Genomic DNA, 16607 nt, shown 5'->3' on the forward strand with positions numbered 1-16607 from the left:
TCTTCAAATTTAGGTCGCTCAATTCCCTACGTTACGCAACCGTCAACGCATCTCTGACGTCCTTGTGTCACCGTTTCCATTCGCGTACATGGCTCTCCTATACGCTAAAATGCCGCCAAAAATGCCTAAAAATATGGTAGTTAATGTCAAAAATATCTCAGCATCACGTGGCGAGGCTGGGACTAGTTTACCCGTTTAGGGGACCCTATACTCTACAAGATGCACTTGTCGGGGTGCCTGGGACATTATTTCATCACCGGTTTCTCACGCGTCAAAGTGTCCCCTAAAACGCGAGTTTTCGTACTTTTCAACGGGCTCCGCCAGAGCTTGCAAAGGAAAGCTTATCTCGAAGATATCTCCGGAATCAAAAATGCTAGGAGGTCAGCACTGGTCTTCAAATTTAGGTCGCTCGATACCCCACGTTACGACACCGTCAACGCATCTCTGACGTCATTGCGACACCGTTTCCAGTCGCATACAAGGATCTCCTATACGCTAAAATGCCGCCAAAAATGCCTAAAAGTTTGGTAGTTAATGTCGACATTATCTCAGCATCCCTGCACGTGGCAAGGCTGGGACCAGTTTTGCTGTTCAGGGTATTCTATACCCTACTAGATGCACTTGTCGGGGTGCCTGGGACGTTATTTCGTTGCCGGTATCTAACGCGTCAAAGTGTCCCGTAAAACGCGAGTTTTCGTACTTTTCATATTTCGTCACCGGTTTCTATAGCGTTAAAGTTTCCCGTAAAACGTACACTAAAATGCCACCAAAAATGCCTAAAGTGGGATAGTTAATGTCGAAGATATCTCAGCATCCCTGCACGTGGCGAGGCTCGGACAAGTTGTGCCGTTTAGGGACTCTATACCCTACAAGATGCATTCATCGGTGTGCCTGTGACGTTGTTTCGTCACCAGATTCGTACTTTTCAACGTGCTCCGACAGAGCGTTTTACGGGAAGCTAATCTCGAAGATATTTCCGGAAACAAATATGCTAGGAGGTCTATAGACTAAATCCATTGAACAGTTTAAAATGATTTTAGATCACATACGGCCGCGTATTGATAACCTTTTCAAGCAAATGTAACAAAGGCAGCACATTTCTATTTCCACAACTTCTTGTCAAATGTCCTTTAAAATATGAGGAAATGCCACCGGAAGTGTTTTCATTTGACAATGAAGACGAAGTAAATTACAGTGAAGGTCGGTATGGCAGTCTCTGGGTTTATGCATAATAAAATGATCTGGGCCGTTACGACGCACTGCAAGTAATCAGTTGTATTCCACCTGAAGTTGCCCTATTTAAAGAATGATTAACGACTAAAGCCTACTTCAAAGAGAAACGATAATGTAAAGCCGGGCAGCTAATGTTTGTAAATCTTAATCATAATTTATATGATGAATGACAAATCTCTATAAATCTATTCGGGCAAAAACTAAAAGCCGAGATGAACTTATGTGAAAATAAATAAAGCCAAGATAAAAATTAATAGGATTTTTTTTGAGGTTCATATTCCCATCACCGGGACATAATGTGAGGTTTGAGCGGGCAAAGAGTCAGACAAATATCTGCCATTTTCGCCAGAACGTTAATAAATGTTAATCGATGCACAAATATTTTCTTTTGGAAACAACACAGCAATGAATTAAATATTATATTACTTAGGTACTATCAGAGGACGCTCTGAAGTTATTTTCCACAATTAGTGTAAAAATAAATGAATATCGTAAACCATTTTAATTAAGGTATAAGTGCCTGGTTAAGGAACGTCCTTTACATGATTTTACTCGTGATGTTCTTCAGTGATTGTTCAGAGACAAAATTAAACTTCAACAGATCAAATAAATAGACACAATTTATTGCCCGGGAAATCAGTTGAAGTTTCTTAAGTCTCCAACCTATTGTCATGATTTTTTTGCCAACTAGTAAATGCAATATCATGATTTGTAGGCATGAAACAGTATTTTCAATACCAGTAATACCAGGTATTGCGCAAATACCAGGTCCTGCACAGGGACTGGATCGTAGGAACCGCATAACGGCTAAATTACACTCCGAGGATGAAGAAGACGGCCAGCCGCCTAGGCGTAGAAGGCTACTCGCCACACTTATTCGAGAGAGCAACGAATTGTATTATTTTATGAGGAACACAGTACCCAGAATCATTACAGATTTTGGCATTGATTGTAATCAAAAATAAAACGAAAACCATAACAAACTGTTGTTTTTATTTAAATGTCATGATGCTTGCGAAACACATAATAATATTTTTATTGGCCGAACTAATTTTGAAATGTCCCTCGTATAATTTGTATGAAATGTCCCTCGTATAATGTGTATGAAATGTCCCTCGTATAATTTGTATGAAATGTCCGTTATCCGACTTAAGCCTCGTCATCAGCTCTCATTTAGAAATACCTATTATTGTGTGGGCCAATGTTTACGATCTACAGAAATTAGAGCAAGCGTACCTCGGTCGCAATTGAACTCTTACAAACACCTTAAGCTTTTTAATAGTTCAATGAAAAGTGGAAGGAGTCGTCCAGTAGTGAAAAAAAATATATATTTGTAAACGCAAACATACGCGTAATAAACAGTTCGGATTTATTAAAGATTCTGAAACTACCAAATGTCTACTCATGATTTTATATAACCACGTCAAGGCTGTACGGTTTGTTATGTTTTCGTCTGAACCAAAGTTGCGTGATCAAATGGTAGTTACTTAGCAAACTAACAAGTACGATGAATGAAATTTGTTAGAAAAATGGAAAGACTACGTAGAACGAGTTTTAAGGCCTCAGGCGAACATGTCATCAATAGTTAACTTCTTCAAATATTATAGGAGGGTAATGAGTTGGCATTTTAGCCGTGAGACACTTCAAAATAACTCCGCTGAGGGATTCCGCAGACCTCCAACTTAAACCAAAATCTTTCATTTAAACTTATGTCACAAATGCACGACAGAAAGAGCAGACGAGCATATATCATGGACATATTTAGATATTGCAAGCCATATACATATTAAACATGAAAATAAATAATAAAAAAATAATTAATTTTATATAGCATTAGTATGTTTTACATTCATGCAAACCTTGCTAAAACGTAATATATACGGTCAAACAAATCTGTACTAATGGAGGACTACATATTGCTACATTTCTGAAAAGAAATTATCTACAACAAACATCAGGAATATACTTAACGTGAAACACACAACGTATCAATACATTAAAGACAATTATTATAGATAGATTGTTTCCCACTGTTCAAGACTGCGGTCGGCATGAAAATATGTCACATACAGTAGGTTCGCGTTTTCTTTGCTAACAACTATGGTCGAAATATAGAGTTTCATTAATAGTGATTCATTAACTTTGTTTTATTCATAATCCCATTTAATGGTCCAATCAAAAAGGTAATCAATATATTAATAAAAATCTGAATAACGATAATTTCTTATAAACATGTACTGTATAACTTCATGTTCTATTAAACTGAAGTATATTAGTAATGATCAATTTATTGATTGTGAATAGTAAATGATTATGAAGCTTACGTACAAAAAACATTTAGGGGTAAACATGAACCAGTCGAATTAGACGTGTAATCAGCTATCAAAACCTATTTACATCTGTTAAGTGCACAATTAAACTGTTTTTATGACAATATTCAAATATAAATATCATTTACGTTTCTTCGTTTAATAAGCCTTTACAATAACTTCTATACAACCAATTAATGTGCAATTTTGTATTTGTGGATGGGAACGCGATTTTGATCATTGTGGCGCTAACGTGAATAACGAGAAAAATCGAGAATAAAATCGCGCACTCTTTTCCCCTTGATTTTTCATGGTATTTTCGAGCTTAAAACTTAGTTATTTGTTGTCAACATAAAAAACACGTCAATTTCAGCAATAAACCCTCTGCAACACTATTCGTTGACATTTAGTTGATCATTACCTTTTAATGTGTGTTTAATTTACCATAAGAGTTGGTCAGCTGTTCGGCTATTGGACTTTGGAAAGTACGTTTGTATGACGGTAAGGTGCAAACATTTCTGGTCGATAATGTGAGGCATTTTTGAAATAAAAACAGTATTATTTTATTTTTTTGAAACGAAAGAACATTGATCAGAATATGCTTGATCGTGAAATGGTTGTTTATAACCAATATTTGTTCACATTTTGACAAACAGCGCAGTAACCGAAACACCGTTTCCCGGTTTATCACGAGGAACATCCGGTGTTAAACTTCAACGTTTCTTGGTTTAAATTGTGGAATTACAAGTGGTAAGTACAAATAAAATGTTATTTAATCATTAATGATTATTTTTAATCAGTATAACACAATCTACAAGCTTGATAAGTAATTTGACAGTACTTTCACATGGCAATCAAAGTAATTGTCAAAACCCGGAAGTGAATTCTGCGAATTGTTTTGTTGTTAGCAACCGATAATGATCGCCAAGGTTAAATGTTAAACGTTGTCACAGGCCTCGACGGTACCTCATGAAAAAGAATATATTCAAAATGATCATCCAGATTTTGCAAATGAACAACTTTAACTTGACAATCTTTATTATAAATGAATTTGTGCAGTCTTCTCAAAGTCAAAATATAAAAGATTCAGATGAAAGGTCAATTTTATGTTTGATAAATAATGATGATTTTGATTGTGAAATGAACAAGAGTCTGATAGTGGACATGATGTTTCTGAGACTAATTTCAACGATGATTTATTACTTTGTAAAATGATTACGATGGTACTCTGAGACCTGAAGTTGTCAAGGAGATTCAAAATGTAAACAAATTGCAGTGTGCATACTACTACCATTTGAATGTTACTGAATAACGGTTCGGATCACCTGTTTTCATAAAGTAAAATACTATTTGATTTTTTATTTGCTATCATTATTGTCTTTGAAGGTGCTGAACGATGTAGCCAAGATGTGCACTACCACTACTCATGGGATTTTGCCCAGCAAGTCCACTATCCACATCATGCCAACAAGTTGGGCCGATATATTTCGCCACCCCACAGAAGTGTCATGTGTTTCGCATGTGTGCCTAAGGTTCAGCTATGTTTTTATGGTAAGATGTCACTCTGAATTAAACATGGAGTAACAGAATAAGACAGATCTTATACAATAATGATATGTACCTGTAAAAATTGTCTTTCCAAGTCAGAATTAATTTTTTAGGTTAGATTTTTTATGTTGTCAGCTTTGTATTCCTGTTCAAAAACTTTTACCTTGGCCATACTTAGAAATCCTTTTAAAAGATTCAACGTAAACAAGTTAAACACTCTTGATCTTAGCTTGGATTTTAAAAATGAATTTTAATTAGAAATAAAGATCTGTAAAAGTAATACAGCTATCTGTTAGTGTCATTTTGGGTTGTCTACATTATCTTCTTGCTGACTATTTCAGTACCATTTTATTATTATTTGTGAAATCAATTAAAGGGGCTATACACCATGTGATGAAATAGCGTGAAAAAAAGAAGAAAATTGTGAAATAGCGTGAAAAAAAGAAGAAAATTGTCGAAAACTGACATAAACTTGGTATCAATGAGTACAATGCATTGAAACTAACTTCATGTAACTGAAGAACCACATAGTTTACAATTATATATTTGCATTTTTTTCGTATTTTACCATTAAAAAAGATTACTAGGTATGTATACCTAGTAGAATTCATTTGTATGCGTGATTGGCTTGTCGATGTTATCACCTGATATTACCAAGTTAGGTATATAGCTTAGATATTCCAAAGGTTTAGAGTTAGCCTTCGTAGCACAGTAGATACAACATTGGACTGCAATTTTGGCGAATCCGGATCGAACATTTACATTTTGGTATTTTTTTTACAATTATGATATCAACGAGTAAAACATTTTATTAAATAATTGTCCTGAGATTTGTTACAGAAAAAAAACAACTGTTTATAGTCCCTTTAACAATAGTTAACATTTATTTGTACAGGAAAGTAGACATTTTATCTGGTGGACGAGGCCGAATTGCCGGGGAAAGGAAGTGACAGTGTCGTGAGCCTGGCCCACCACTACTTTCAGCACTATGGTGTCGGTGAAAAACATGCTGTGGTATTTAGTGCTTCACCCATTTAAATTATTTATAGAATTTTTAATGGATTAAAGGTTCTAACAGCTTATGCAAACTGTATCCTTATTGCTGAGAAGAGATTATGAGAATCAATAGTGAATATAAAAGATGATGAAACTTAACATATATTACACCATGAAACACATTCTTACTCAGATTGTTTTTTCCATTTCACATTCGATGATTGATAACGATTGGATATTTGGATTCAACCATGGCTTATGAAATGTGTCCATCAATATAACATTGCTTTCTTCATGTACTGCATATAGCTTAAAAAAGAAAAAAAATGTATTAAATTTTCCAGGTTTATTTCGATAATGCTGTCGGCCAAAACAAGAACAATGCTGTGCTTTGGTATGCCATGTGACGTGTAATGACAGGTAAGTTTTCTTATCTGTTAATAATTGTTTGTCTGATTTTTTAGGACAAATGCACTGTCTTGTGAAATCAATCACATCATTGATATCTGCGATTGGTGCTTTAATTTTAAAGGATGCAGAACTGGATGAAGTTAAAGTGTAGTTGGCAGTAATTTGATATGAGGAATATGTTAACTAAATAAACATATGTTAACACTCCATTATTGTAAGATTTATATGTCTTGAAAACTTTATTATACCCTAGTTAAAATCATTTGCTTAGTTATATTTTTTGTGAATATAGATTTTATTAGTTTTATTTACACTAAACAGATCTTCCAACAATTTTCAGGACTGCATGAGAGTGTAACACTAAACACCATGTTGGCTGGGCACACCAAATTTGCTCCTGACTGTCACTTCGGCAACTGGAAGGTCAAGTGGCGATGTTGTAATGCCGAGAATCTTCAAGAAATTTCCCACACTGTTTTCACCTCTTCAAAAGCCACAACATCCCACACTTAGTTTATGACCCTCAACAGCCAATCACAGTTCACAGTTGGAAATCATTCCTAGATACATATTTCAAAACTCTAAAGAATATTACCAAATACCACCATTTCTATGTATCAAAACATAAACCAGGAGTTTAGTATGCAAAGAGTTTGTAGATTCCTCAGCAATTGAAGTTATTCTTTTGAGGATGAGTACAGAATGTGGTGTTTTGCCTGAAATAAAGCACGAACCGTGCCTAGATGCTGCACGTCAATGGTACCTTCAAGATTCTTTTGGTCCATTCTTTAGATCTGAGTCATCAAGATCTGTAGTATGCCCTAAACCAACTCTGTGTAAAGTCGAAGTTTACTCATTTGTTGGTGAAATGTTGATTGTAGATCAAATGTTTGTGGCAAATATGAAAGAAATGAGTAAAAAATGGCATTATCACATGTAACCATAGCAACAGGCTGTTGTTTTATGTAGTTCTTTTATGTCATTTTGTACATATAATGAACAATGTGTACTCTTTGTGTCTATGAATCAGTTTATGTGTTAGCTATAACAGACAGTTAAGTTAGTATTTCGGCATGGACACTGCATTTAAAATAAAAACATTTTTAGTGGACATTGTTTTCAAACTGGCTTACCAATGTGTAACAGAATGATCCATATCTTTTGATTTCTTTGTACAAAAATGACTAGAAACTTTAGTTTTTATACCTTAGATACTTGGTATCATTTACATGCCAATAACTTAAAACGCATTGTATATTGAGAACACATTATTTGTGGCAGACTTTGAAAATGATTGGAAATAGCATTTTCATTAGTAACCATAGCAACCGATTTTTGCTTTGACCTTTGTGGCCAATTTCTATGTCATTATAGACATTAGCAATGTGTACTTGCTATTTTAATGTTGAAGTTTATGTAACACTAGTAAAGATAAGTGATATATTTAAACAGGTATCTTGACATATATATAATATTTAAAATAAGAACAGTTTTGTTCACATTGTTTTTTTTATCCCTGTGTTTCATAATGTTTCATATGTTTTATAACTTTTGTGAAATTTAATGTGAAACTTTAGAGTTAATTTCTGTAAAAACTTAGTATCATAAAGATGTCAATAACTTATAAATAAAAAAAAATATGCGGACTTTCAAAAATGATTGGTAATAGCATTTTCATAAGTAACCATAGCAACTGAATTTTGCTTTGACCTTTGTTGTAAGTTTCTTAATCATTATGGACATTAGCAATGTGTACTTGTTATTTTCCTTTTGTAGTGTATGTGATACTAGTAAAGATAGTTTTATATTTTAATATTTTGACTTGTATACTTTATTCAAAATAAGAACAGATTTAGCGAAAATTTCGTTCAAATTGTGTTAAAGCCTTTTGTTACAAAATGTTCCATATCCATTGTTTTGATTTTTAATATTTGACTTACAACTTCAGATTTTATTTCTGCAATTGCTTGGTATCATAAAAATGTCAATAACTTAAAACACAACTTTATTAAAAACATTATTTTTTGAGAAACATTAAGAAAATGAGTGAAAATGGCATTATCAATAGTTACCATAGCAACCAAATGCAGTTATGACCTTTTCGTTAACTTTTGTAATCAAACTATGAGTGCTTATTGTTTCTATGCTAAAACTTATATGTTACATGTAAATAGTCCTTGACATGATACTTATCTGACATGGATATTTCATTCTAAATAAACACATTAGACCATACATTTTGTTCATTTCGATTTCTACACCCGTGTTACGAAAAGTACTATATTTTTTTAGTTTTTGTGAATTTTGACTTGAAACTTTGGATTTTTGTTCTAGAAATACTTGGCATCATAAAGGTTACAATATCTCAAAATGTCATTTTGGGCCAGAATGATCATATTCCCATTCCCATCCACATTTATATAATTCAACGAGGTCAGCCCAGCTAAGGTCCCTACTATGCAGACATCCCTATGTCATTTAATAAACTTAATATCAACATTTTGTTGATTTTTGTTTTAAAGAAAGATATTATAAACGTTAAAGTCTCGGTGTTTTTCCATTATTGTACACACATCAATCTATTTAAGTTGCTTTTATTAGATAGTCACAAATTATAGCCGCGACAATTTTCCATCGCCCGAAACTCATTAAATGAAACTAACGCCTGGGCAGTTTAAATTTCAAATACAATTTCATATAAGTAGCAATGTGTTTTGTCCAGTTACAAGAAATAATACAAGTCATTGAGTTCTAGACGGATTGTGTACATATAAGGGTGTTAGATGAACATGCATCACAATTTACCCTGTCATTTGTCTGTTTAGTTAGGCCTTCATATTAATCAAGACTCTCACATTGTGTTTTTCAAATGGCATGATAGTGCCACTTTTGATAGACCAGCTTTCTTACTAATCACTTTTGCAACTCGCAGGCCCTAGACGCTCAATGTCAGATGTATGTTTATAAAACGTATTTTTTACTTTTAGACATATTCTTGCATATAAAGAGTAGAAACTACCATAACAATGTCGGACTCTAACAGGAAAATTGGTGTACAAATACATCGAAGCGATGTTACAGTCTTTAAACATAACCCTTCAAATCCCGCCCTCAAAATTATAAAAGCAAAAAGAGGTATGTGTTTGGCTTCGATGGAAAGCATAAAACAAGTCATTTGGCAAACATTCATCGCTAGATTCGTGAAAGCTGAGCAAATCACCCCTGGTAGGCTAATGACAAGGGAGAGAACGATTATGAGTAATTAAGTTAAGATCCGAGCGGACGCACACTTAGTCCCACCTAATTTGTCAGCAGAGACGGATCTCCATGACATGGTCTGCTTAAAATCATCGATTTATTCACAAAATGTGATGTATAGTGAATACTTTGTTTCACATTTAATGACTTGGTACATAACAGAGTGAGGGAACTTATTTATTGCCTCCCTGACAAAGAACTGTAAAGTGTATTTGAGCCATATGCGAAAAGGCGAGTTTTCTTCTTAATGAAATACAAGGAATGATGTAATTGACAATATGATAAAATACATCTATATTCAATCAACGAAAATTTACATACATATAAATCATTGCATGAATTAATAATAAAGAAATATAAGCTTATTTATAACATATCGATACGTGAAAGATATCAAAGACATAGTAGTAGTATTCATTGTTTCATATTTATAGCATCAAATGCGTTTATGGTGGCATGAAGTAATACATTCTTAAAAAAACATATGTGTTTATGTGTATGTTTAGTTGTTAATAACATTTATTTTTATCATTTTTCAACATAATTTTAGTGTGTACAAACACATAAATAAGTAAGCTTAGGGCTTTACCTCAGATATTTCAAACTAAAGTTTGATAAAGTTGAGTGTCTTTTTTAAGCCCTTCAAACTAACGATATTCTCAAGCCTTAACGAGGGAAATCTGGTTGAAAGTTCTAGCAGTTGTTCCGCAGGTTTCAAGAAACTAAACCGAAGGACTATTCTGTCACTAATGCAATAATATTATGAGGTCCATAAATTGTCTCTTTATGGAGTAGATTGTAGGCATAACATTATTTGAGTACAGTTATCTGTTCATGTACGTCATAACATTATGGCATGTAGTCAAGTATTCAATTTATAATAATTCAAATCTACATAGCCACTCTGCCTTTGTTCAACTGATCTCTATAGAGATTACTGATTACTGATTACTGACTCGACGTACATGATAAGTATTCGCAATGAACTGACTTAAAATATGTCATTGGTGTTCGTGTCCTTGTAATTTATGTCGACTAAATCATGGGTGGATGTATTTACAATAGACCTCCATGAATCTTGGCTTGAAAATTCTGCAAGCACAAGGAAGCCGCGTAGCACAAAAGTAAGATGAAATTTTCTCTTAATTCTACATATGCCAAGGATACAACCTAACAAAATGTCATGTCCAGTGAAAAGATCGTTTCATGTTTAAGGCATATGAACATTTGAGGAAGGCTTTCGTGAAATGTTTCTGGGTGATGCTGAAAGTTTGAATTTAAAATGTAAGCTTTATCTGTTCCGAATAAATCAAAACGGCAAAAGTGATCGAATGAGGATTTGTTGCAAACAGCAATATCAAAGACTTTTTATATGATTTATTGCAATAATTATACAACTTATGACTACCGAATGACACCAAAGTAAAACGTTTAGTTTAAATGTTAGACAGACGTTAATAATACAAATAAAACTAAACAGATGTGTATATAACTGTATGTATATGCCGTTCCGTGGTATAGAATTTGGTTTATATAAGTTCTATGTTGTATGAACAAATTACGTTAACCCATCAATTTATAAATAAATAATTAAATAAATCAATGTAGTGCACCCTAGCCAATCATACAAAAGCATGTGTCTTATATTCGTCACGTATCTATTGCTTTAAAATCATCTACGTTTACTGTCACAAAGTTATCGAAGAAAGTCAGACATATGAAAATACAAAAAAAGAATGATACACATAAAAAGGATGAAATAAAACAAAATGTTCTTTGACTGAGACGCCAATCTTATGTTCTGTCAATCAAATTTTCGTATATTGAGTTCATTAAGTTGTATACGTGCATACGAGTCAAGCTCAGCTGCACCATATCATATTAAGATTCAGTTGTGAAATGGTGTGAAACGGTTATGGAGACGCAATCTACGATACACAGTTATTTTCAATTCCAATACTTATAAATGAGCGGTAACAATACAGATATATATGATATGAACAAGTCACAATAGCACATGAAAATACATACAATAAAACAGAAAATAACAATTACCTAGTATACACGCTAACATTTGAAATAAATCTCCAGCAATACAGCAATGAGCCAACTTCATCGCTTCAATGCTCCGACTGGAGTTGAAATTCTACAGAAATATTGCTATACTGGGAGTAAAATTTGATTTATTACCGTCCAAGAAAAGATTCCATTAAAGGTTCAGTTTAAATTATAAATAACGTGACACTCTCTAAAGATACAAAATAAGCTTGTTGTTGAGTATCAGCGACTGCTATTAACGTGCATCAATGGAACATATTACCAATCAACACGATTTAACAGTTTCAATTCATTTTATCTAGTACGCAGCACAACAAAGTACAACAATGTTTATTCAATATAAAAGAATATAGTGTGTAAGTATTGACAAATAAGTATGTTATCCTTGTTTCATTGATCCATGTTATAGGCCCAATAAGATCACTTCTTCATTATTATTGTAACTGTTAAGTACCAAAACAAATATAAAACAATTATTAAGGGTTATTATTGTTTTAGCGATACATGAAATTTTACTGTAATATTTTTATACCGTATATATTGGTGATGATAAAGTATTTAAATATATTATAATTATGAATAACTGTATCTAACGTACACGCATAAGACTGAAATATTCTATAAACTATGCGACACCGAACGAAATCCTAGTGGTCCTCGTTGGCAAACCTCAGCCACTGATTTTCCCACTCTGCCGGTCTTACAATTTGCCGTCACTTGATTGTGTTCGGTACATTAAACTTTTATCGTCGAATCGAGTGACGAAATAACAGACATCAATAAGATTGACTGTGATTACCCATCTAGTAGTAAATAGGAACACGAAAATTGTGGTGATTGGGAATAAACGTGACATGAAAAAATAAGTTCCTAATTGTTATGCTCCATTCCGTGACTCCGTGTCATATATTTACTTGATATGTTTGCATTATTCATTGAAGAAGCATTTGTTATATATTTTCATTACAAATTAAAATTACTCGTACAACTTGATCTTTAAACATCTCAACGTCGACATTCAAATTTTGAACACACCAATCTCAACCACAATCAATTTTGACGATTTGCAAATATATTTTCACTATTAAAATATTACATCTGCGTCTGCTAGGACTTGCTCCTCGTGTGTTAAAATAATGGATAATCATCATGTTTGACTACGGCCTCTTGCTTGTCCATGTAGTTTCAATTCCATCTAGTGCACAATACTTTACTACGCAAACGAAATTTTGAGATAACACGCATTGTCAAATTGTTCTTAAGGACACCGATAAAATAATTGAGGTTATGTCGGGTCGCAGCTGGTTTGGGAACAAAATGACATTTAAAACCAAAGCCAACGTTCCTTCGTAAATAGCTATCCGTTTTCAAAGTGGGCTGTGTTTATTGTATATTGAACAGTAGTTCAAGAAAAGCTGAAGTGTCGTTTTTTTTTGTTATGTTTTTTTTTCTAAATAGATTCATTTATTATGTTATTGAAATAACTAAATTAAAATAGTTGATATGATGTTTGTGTATGGTACTTATTTGTATGATGTCGACGACAATAACATCAAATTATAGCATAAATTCTACATATTTTTTTAAAACCAAGATGTCCTTTTTCGTACGAGGTTTCTTGCAAGATAATGAACCCCAATTAGACTGGACCGGATGCTATATTGCTAAGAAACTTAACAGGGTTTGCTGTTATATCATAAATTAGCGTAGGACTAGACGGGAACCTTTATTGATATGCAACTTGACAAATGTCTAAAAACTATTCTATATATGTTGCTTTTGCATCTTCTGTGTATGGCTATGACAGACAACCTTCCAATAATGCGGTTATCACAAAAGCGTTGGTAGTAGTCCCGACAATATAGCCAACATTTCAAGGACAATTAGATAGAGAGAGCATATATTAAAGGCAAATGTTTTACAATGATAGTTCGTCAAAATCCATGAAGAGAACATAACAACAGCAAAGAAATCGGACATGTGTTTCATTTAAAAAATAAGTCGGATGAAAGTTTTTTGTCTCTGTAAATTAGTAAACTTCAGGTCTTGACCGTCTGGCCTTACGACTTTGGCTAAGTCCATCAACTAAGTTTACTTTTTAAACTGCAGCAAGTACAAATTAATAAGTTTACTCCTAATGCCCCATCTTAAATATGATAGTCGTTCAAGAGGGACGCCTAATTTCAGTCCATAAACCTGGATAATTGGTATGAAAGATGACATGCCCCCTGATACTGTCATCAATGAGTCCCTTCTGGTCATCATACAGTATAGCTCCAAGTTACAGCAGAGATAAACTAATACTTAATACTTCAGATGCTCAATTACCTTTTAGCTCTGACATGATTTGCTGTTTGAGTGGGACAATAATCCGACACTTGTTTACCATTTCAGCTAGGACATCGACATCGACAACGACATAAAAGTGTTTACCTGTAAACTTTAGCACTGGGCAACTGAAAATATATATTTAGTGTTACCATACTTGGACCTTGACCTTGCAACATCTAATGTGCGTATACAATGTTAAATGTGTAAGAATTTGTAAAATTACGGTTTATCTCTACTTATGTATTAACGCTTATTATCAACGCTATACCGACTATGGTCAGAGACAATATGACTTCTTTAAAAATAATGTTTATTAAGTATGGATTTTGTCCTCGGGAAAATCTGGCTGAAAAATAAGGTTGAAAATAAAGTTTTAATTACCTCGTGAACTCCTGTTTTGCTGAACAATTAGAGGTGGTAAATCCAACTTTAATTCTTTGTAATATATGCATGTATGTATGTGTAGCCTGTTCCTATTGTCCTGGGACGTTATGTGCCTTCCGCTTAGTCTAGTTAGGCTTCAACCTTGTGCATCTAAAGATGGTATTCGTTTTCGTTGTGGTATTTAGTAAATGCAATAGGCAACCTATACAGCAAACAATCATTTAAAAAATATTCTGCGTCTTTGTCTTTGGAAAAAAACCCGAATGTAATTGCATGATTTTGACCCGTTTTATACACATTTTTATTCCATTTGAAATGACTTTGAAACAAATCATATACACATACCCCATACGCATCAATACACCGAAAGTCTTCGTTTGATTCAAGTCAAACTCTGTCAACGACGTCTAGTCTAACACAATATTATCTGGTAGGTTGCACGTATGATAAACACTTGGTACATTTAAGGATACTTTAAACTCGCTGAAACCTCCGTGTTACATGCATGAAAGTAATCATTTCAACACCGAAAGGCTAAGTACATACTTCAATTTTTACATAAGTAAGTACATGTGGATAAAGCACTGTTGCTCGCGAACAGTTTCGAAGAGTGAAAAACATATTTTAACTTTTTTTTAAACGAAGATGTTGAATCAACGATTGTCAATAGTTTATACGGCGTCATCAATGATGTTGTTTGTTCTTCTTTTAGCATCACTGTTCTCACTCTTGTTTGAGATTTTGTTAGAAATTATAATATGTTATTGTTTTCGATAATGTGTTGTTCCTTTTATAATGTTCAACCCATTAATCAAATATTTGTCTAATGACTGAGAATATTATTGAAGACATTGAGCATTTCACAAACAACTTTTTTCAGAGCACAAATGGCCATGAATTGGTTTTCTTTTCAATAAAATGTAATAACCAGTGAACATTTTATTTACCAAGACATTTTCACAAATAATCGTAATAGCCGTAACATTAGAATGAAGGAAACAGAATATGTTTTTATTTGACGATGAGGACAAATGAAATTACAGCGACGCTCGATAAGACAGTTTCTGGATAAATGAGTAAACTTAGGGGAGAAGTTTGGGCAGCAAGGACTCACTACCAGTAATCAGTTGTATTCAAATTAAATATGCTCTTTCAAAACTATGATTAACGGCAAAAGCGAACTTCGAAAGGAAACATGATTGTACAGACGAGACAACTCATGTTTGTCAGTCTAATTCATAACGTATATGATAAATGACATGCCTCTTTAAATTCATTTGGGACTCAAAACTACGCAGCTTAGAGATAAAACCGAGTTAATTTATGTGAAAATAGATAAAGCCAACATAAACTAATATGACAAAACATTAAACCTAGATAAATTAGTTGAGAATACTTTGGAGGCTCAATTTAATATTACTGTTACATGATTTGAGGTTTGTTCGGACCAAGCGTCAAACAAATATCACCAGAACACCAGTAAAGGTTTAATTGATGCACCAGTACTCTTTTTCTTTTAGACACAACATAGTTCTGTATTAATATTTATAATATGAAAGTACTATCACAGAGCGGTCTGAAATATTTGTCCAACAATTAGTGAACAACGTAAAATGTTCGTGAAATTATATAACTGCTTGTTAGAGGATTGTTTCTCTAAATCAGTTTGCACGTGGCGTTCAGCAGTGATTGTTCAGAAACAAAACTCACTTTCAACACAAATGATGCAACTAGCTTTTTTGTATGCAACATTTCTTAACCAACAATCGGAAACTGGATGTGAAACGTTTGGTATTGCATGACTTTAACTGGAATTTAAACTGTATTCCAGCACACAGTATTTTCTTCAACACTTTTGTTATAATCAAATGTACATCCGTAGAGCTTTTATATAATACAGGCTCAGTAGTATATACACAAACATCCTGATTGGAGGAACCAGGTAAGGGTCAAAACGACACAGAGCAAGAGACTCGAAAGCACAAACACCAGAGACAGGCCACGAACGCATCAGCATTCACTGGAACGAAAAATATTAAAACAAATCATCTGTAGATCGGATTATACATAGAGCCAGAA

General features: G+C 33.5%; 1 pseudogene; it reads left to right on the plus strand.

Moving 5' to 3' along the window:
* The first annotated feature begins 500 nt into the window (after window positions 1-500).
* LOC128237631 (uncharacterized) lies at window positions 501-8732 on the plus strand (annotated as a pseudogene).
* Window positions 8733-16607: the final 7875 nt, after the last annotated feature.

This window comes from Mya arenaria, chromosome 6, assembly GCF_026914265.1.
Source record: "Mya arenaria isolate MELC-2E11 chromosome 6, ASM2691426v1".
Classification (NCBI taxonomy): domain Eukaryota; kingdom Metazoa; phylum Mollusca; class Bivalvia; order Myida; family Myidae; genus Mya; species Mya arenaria.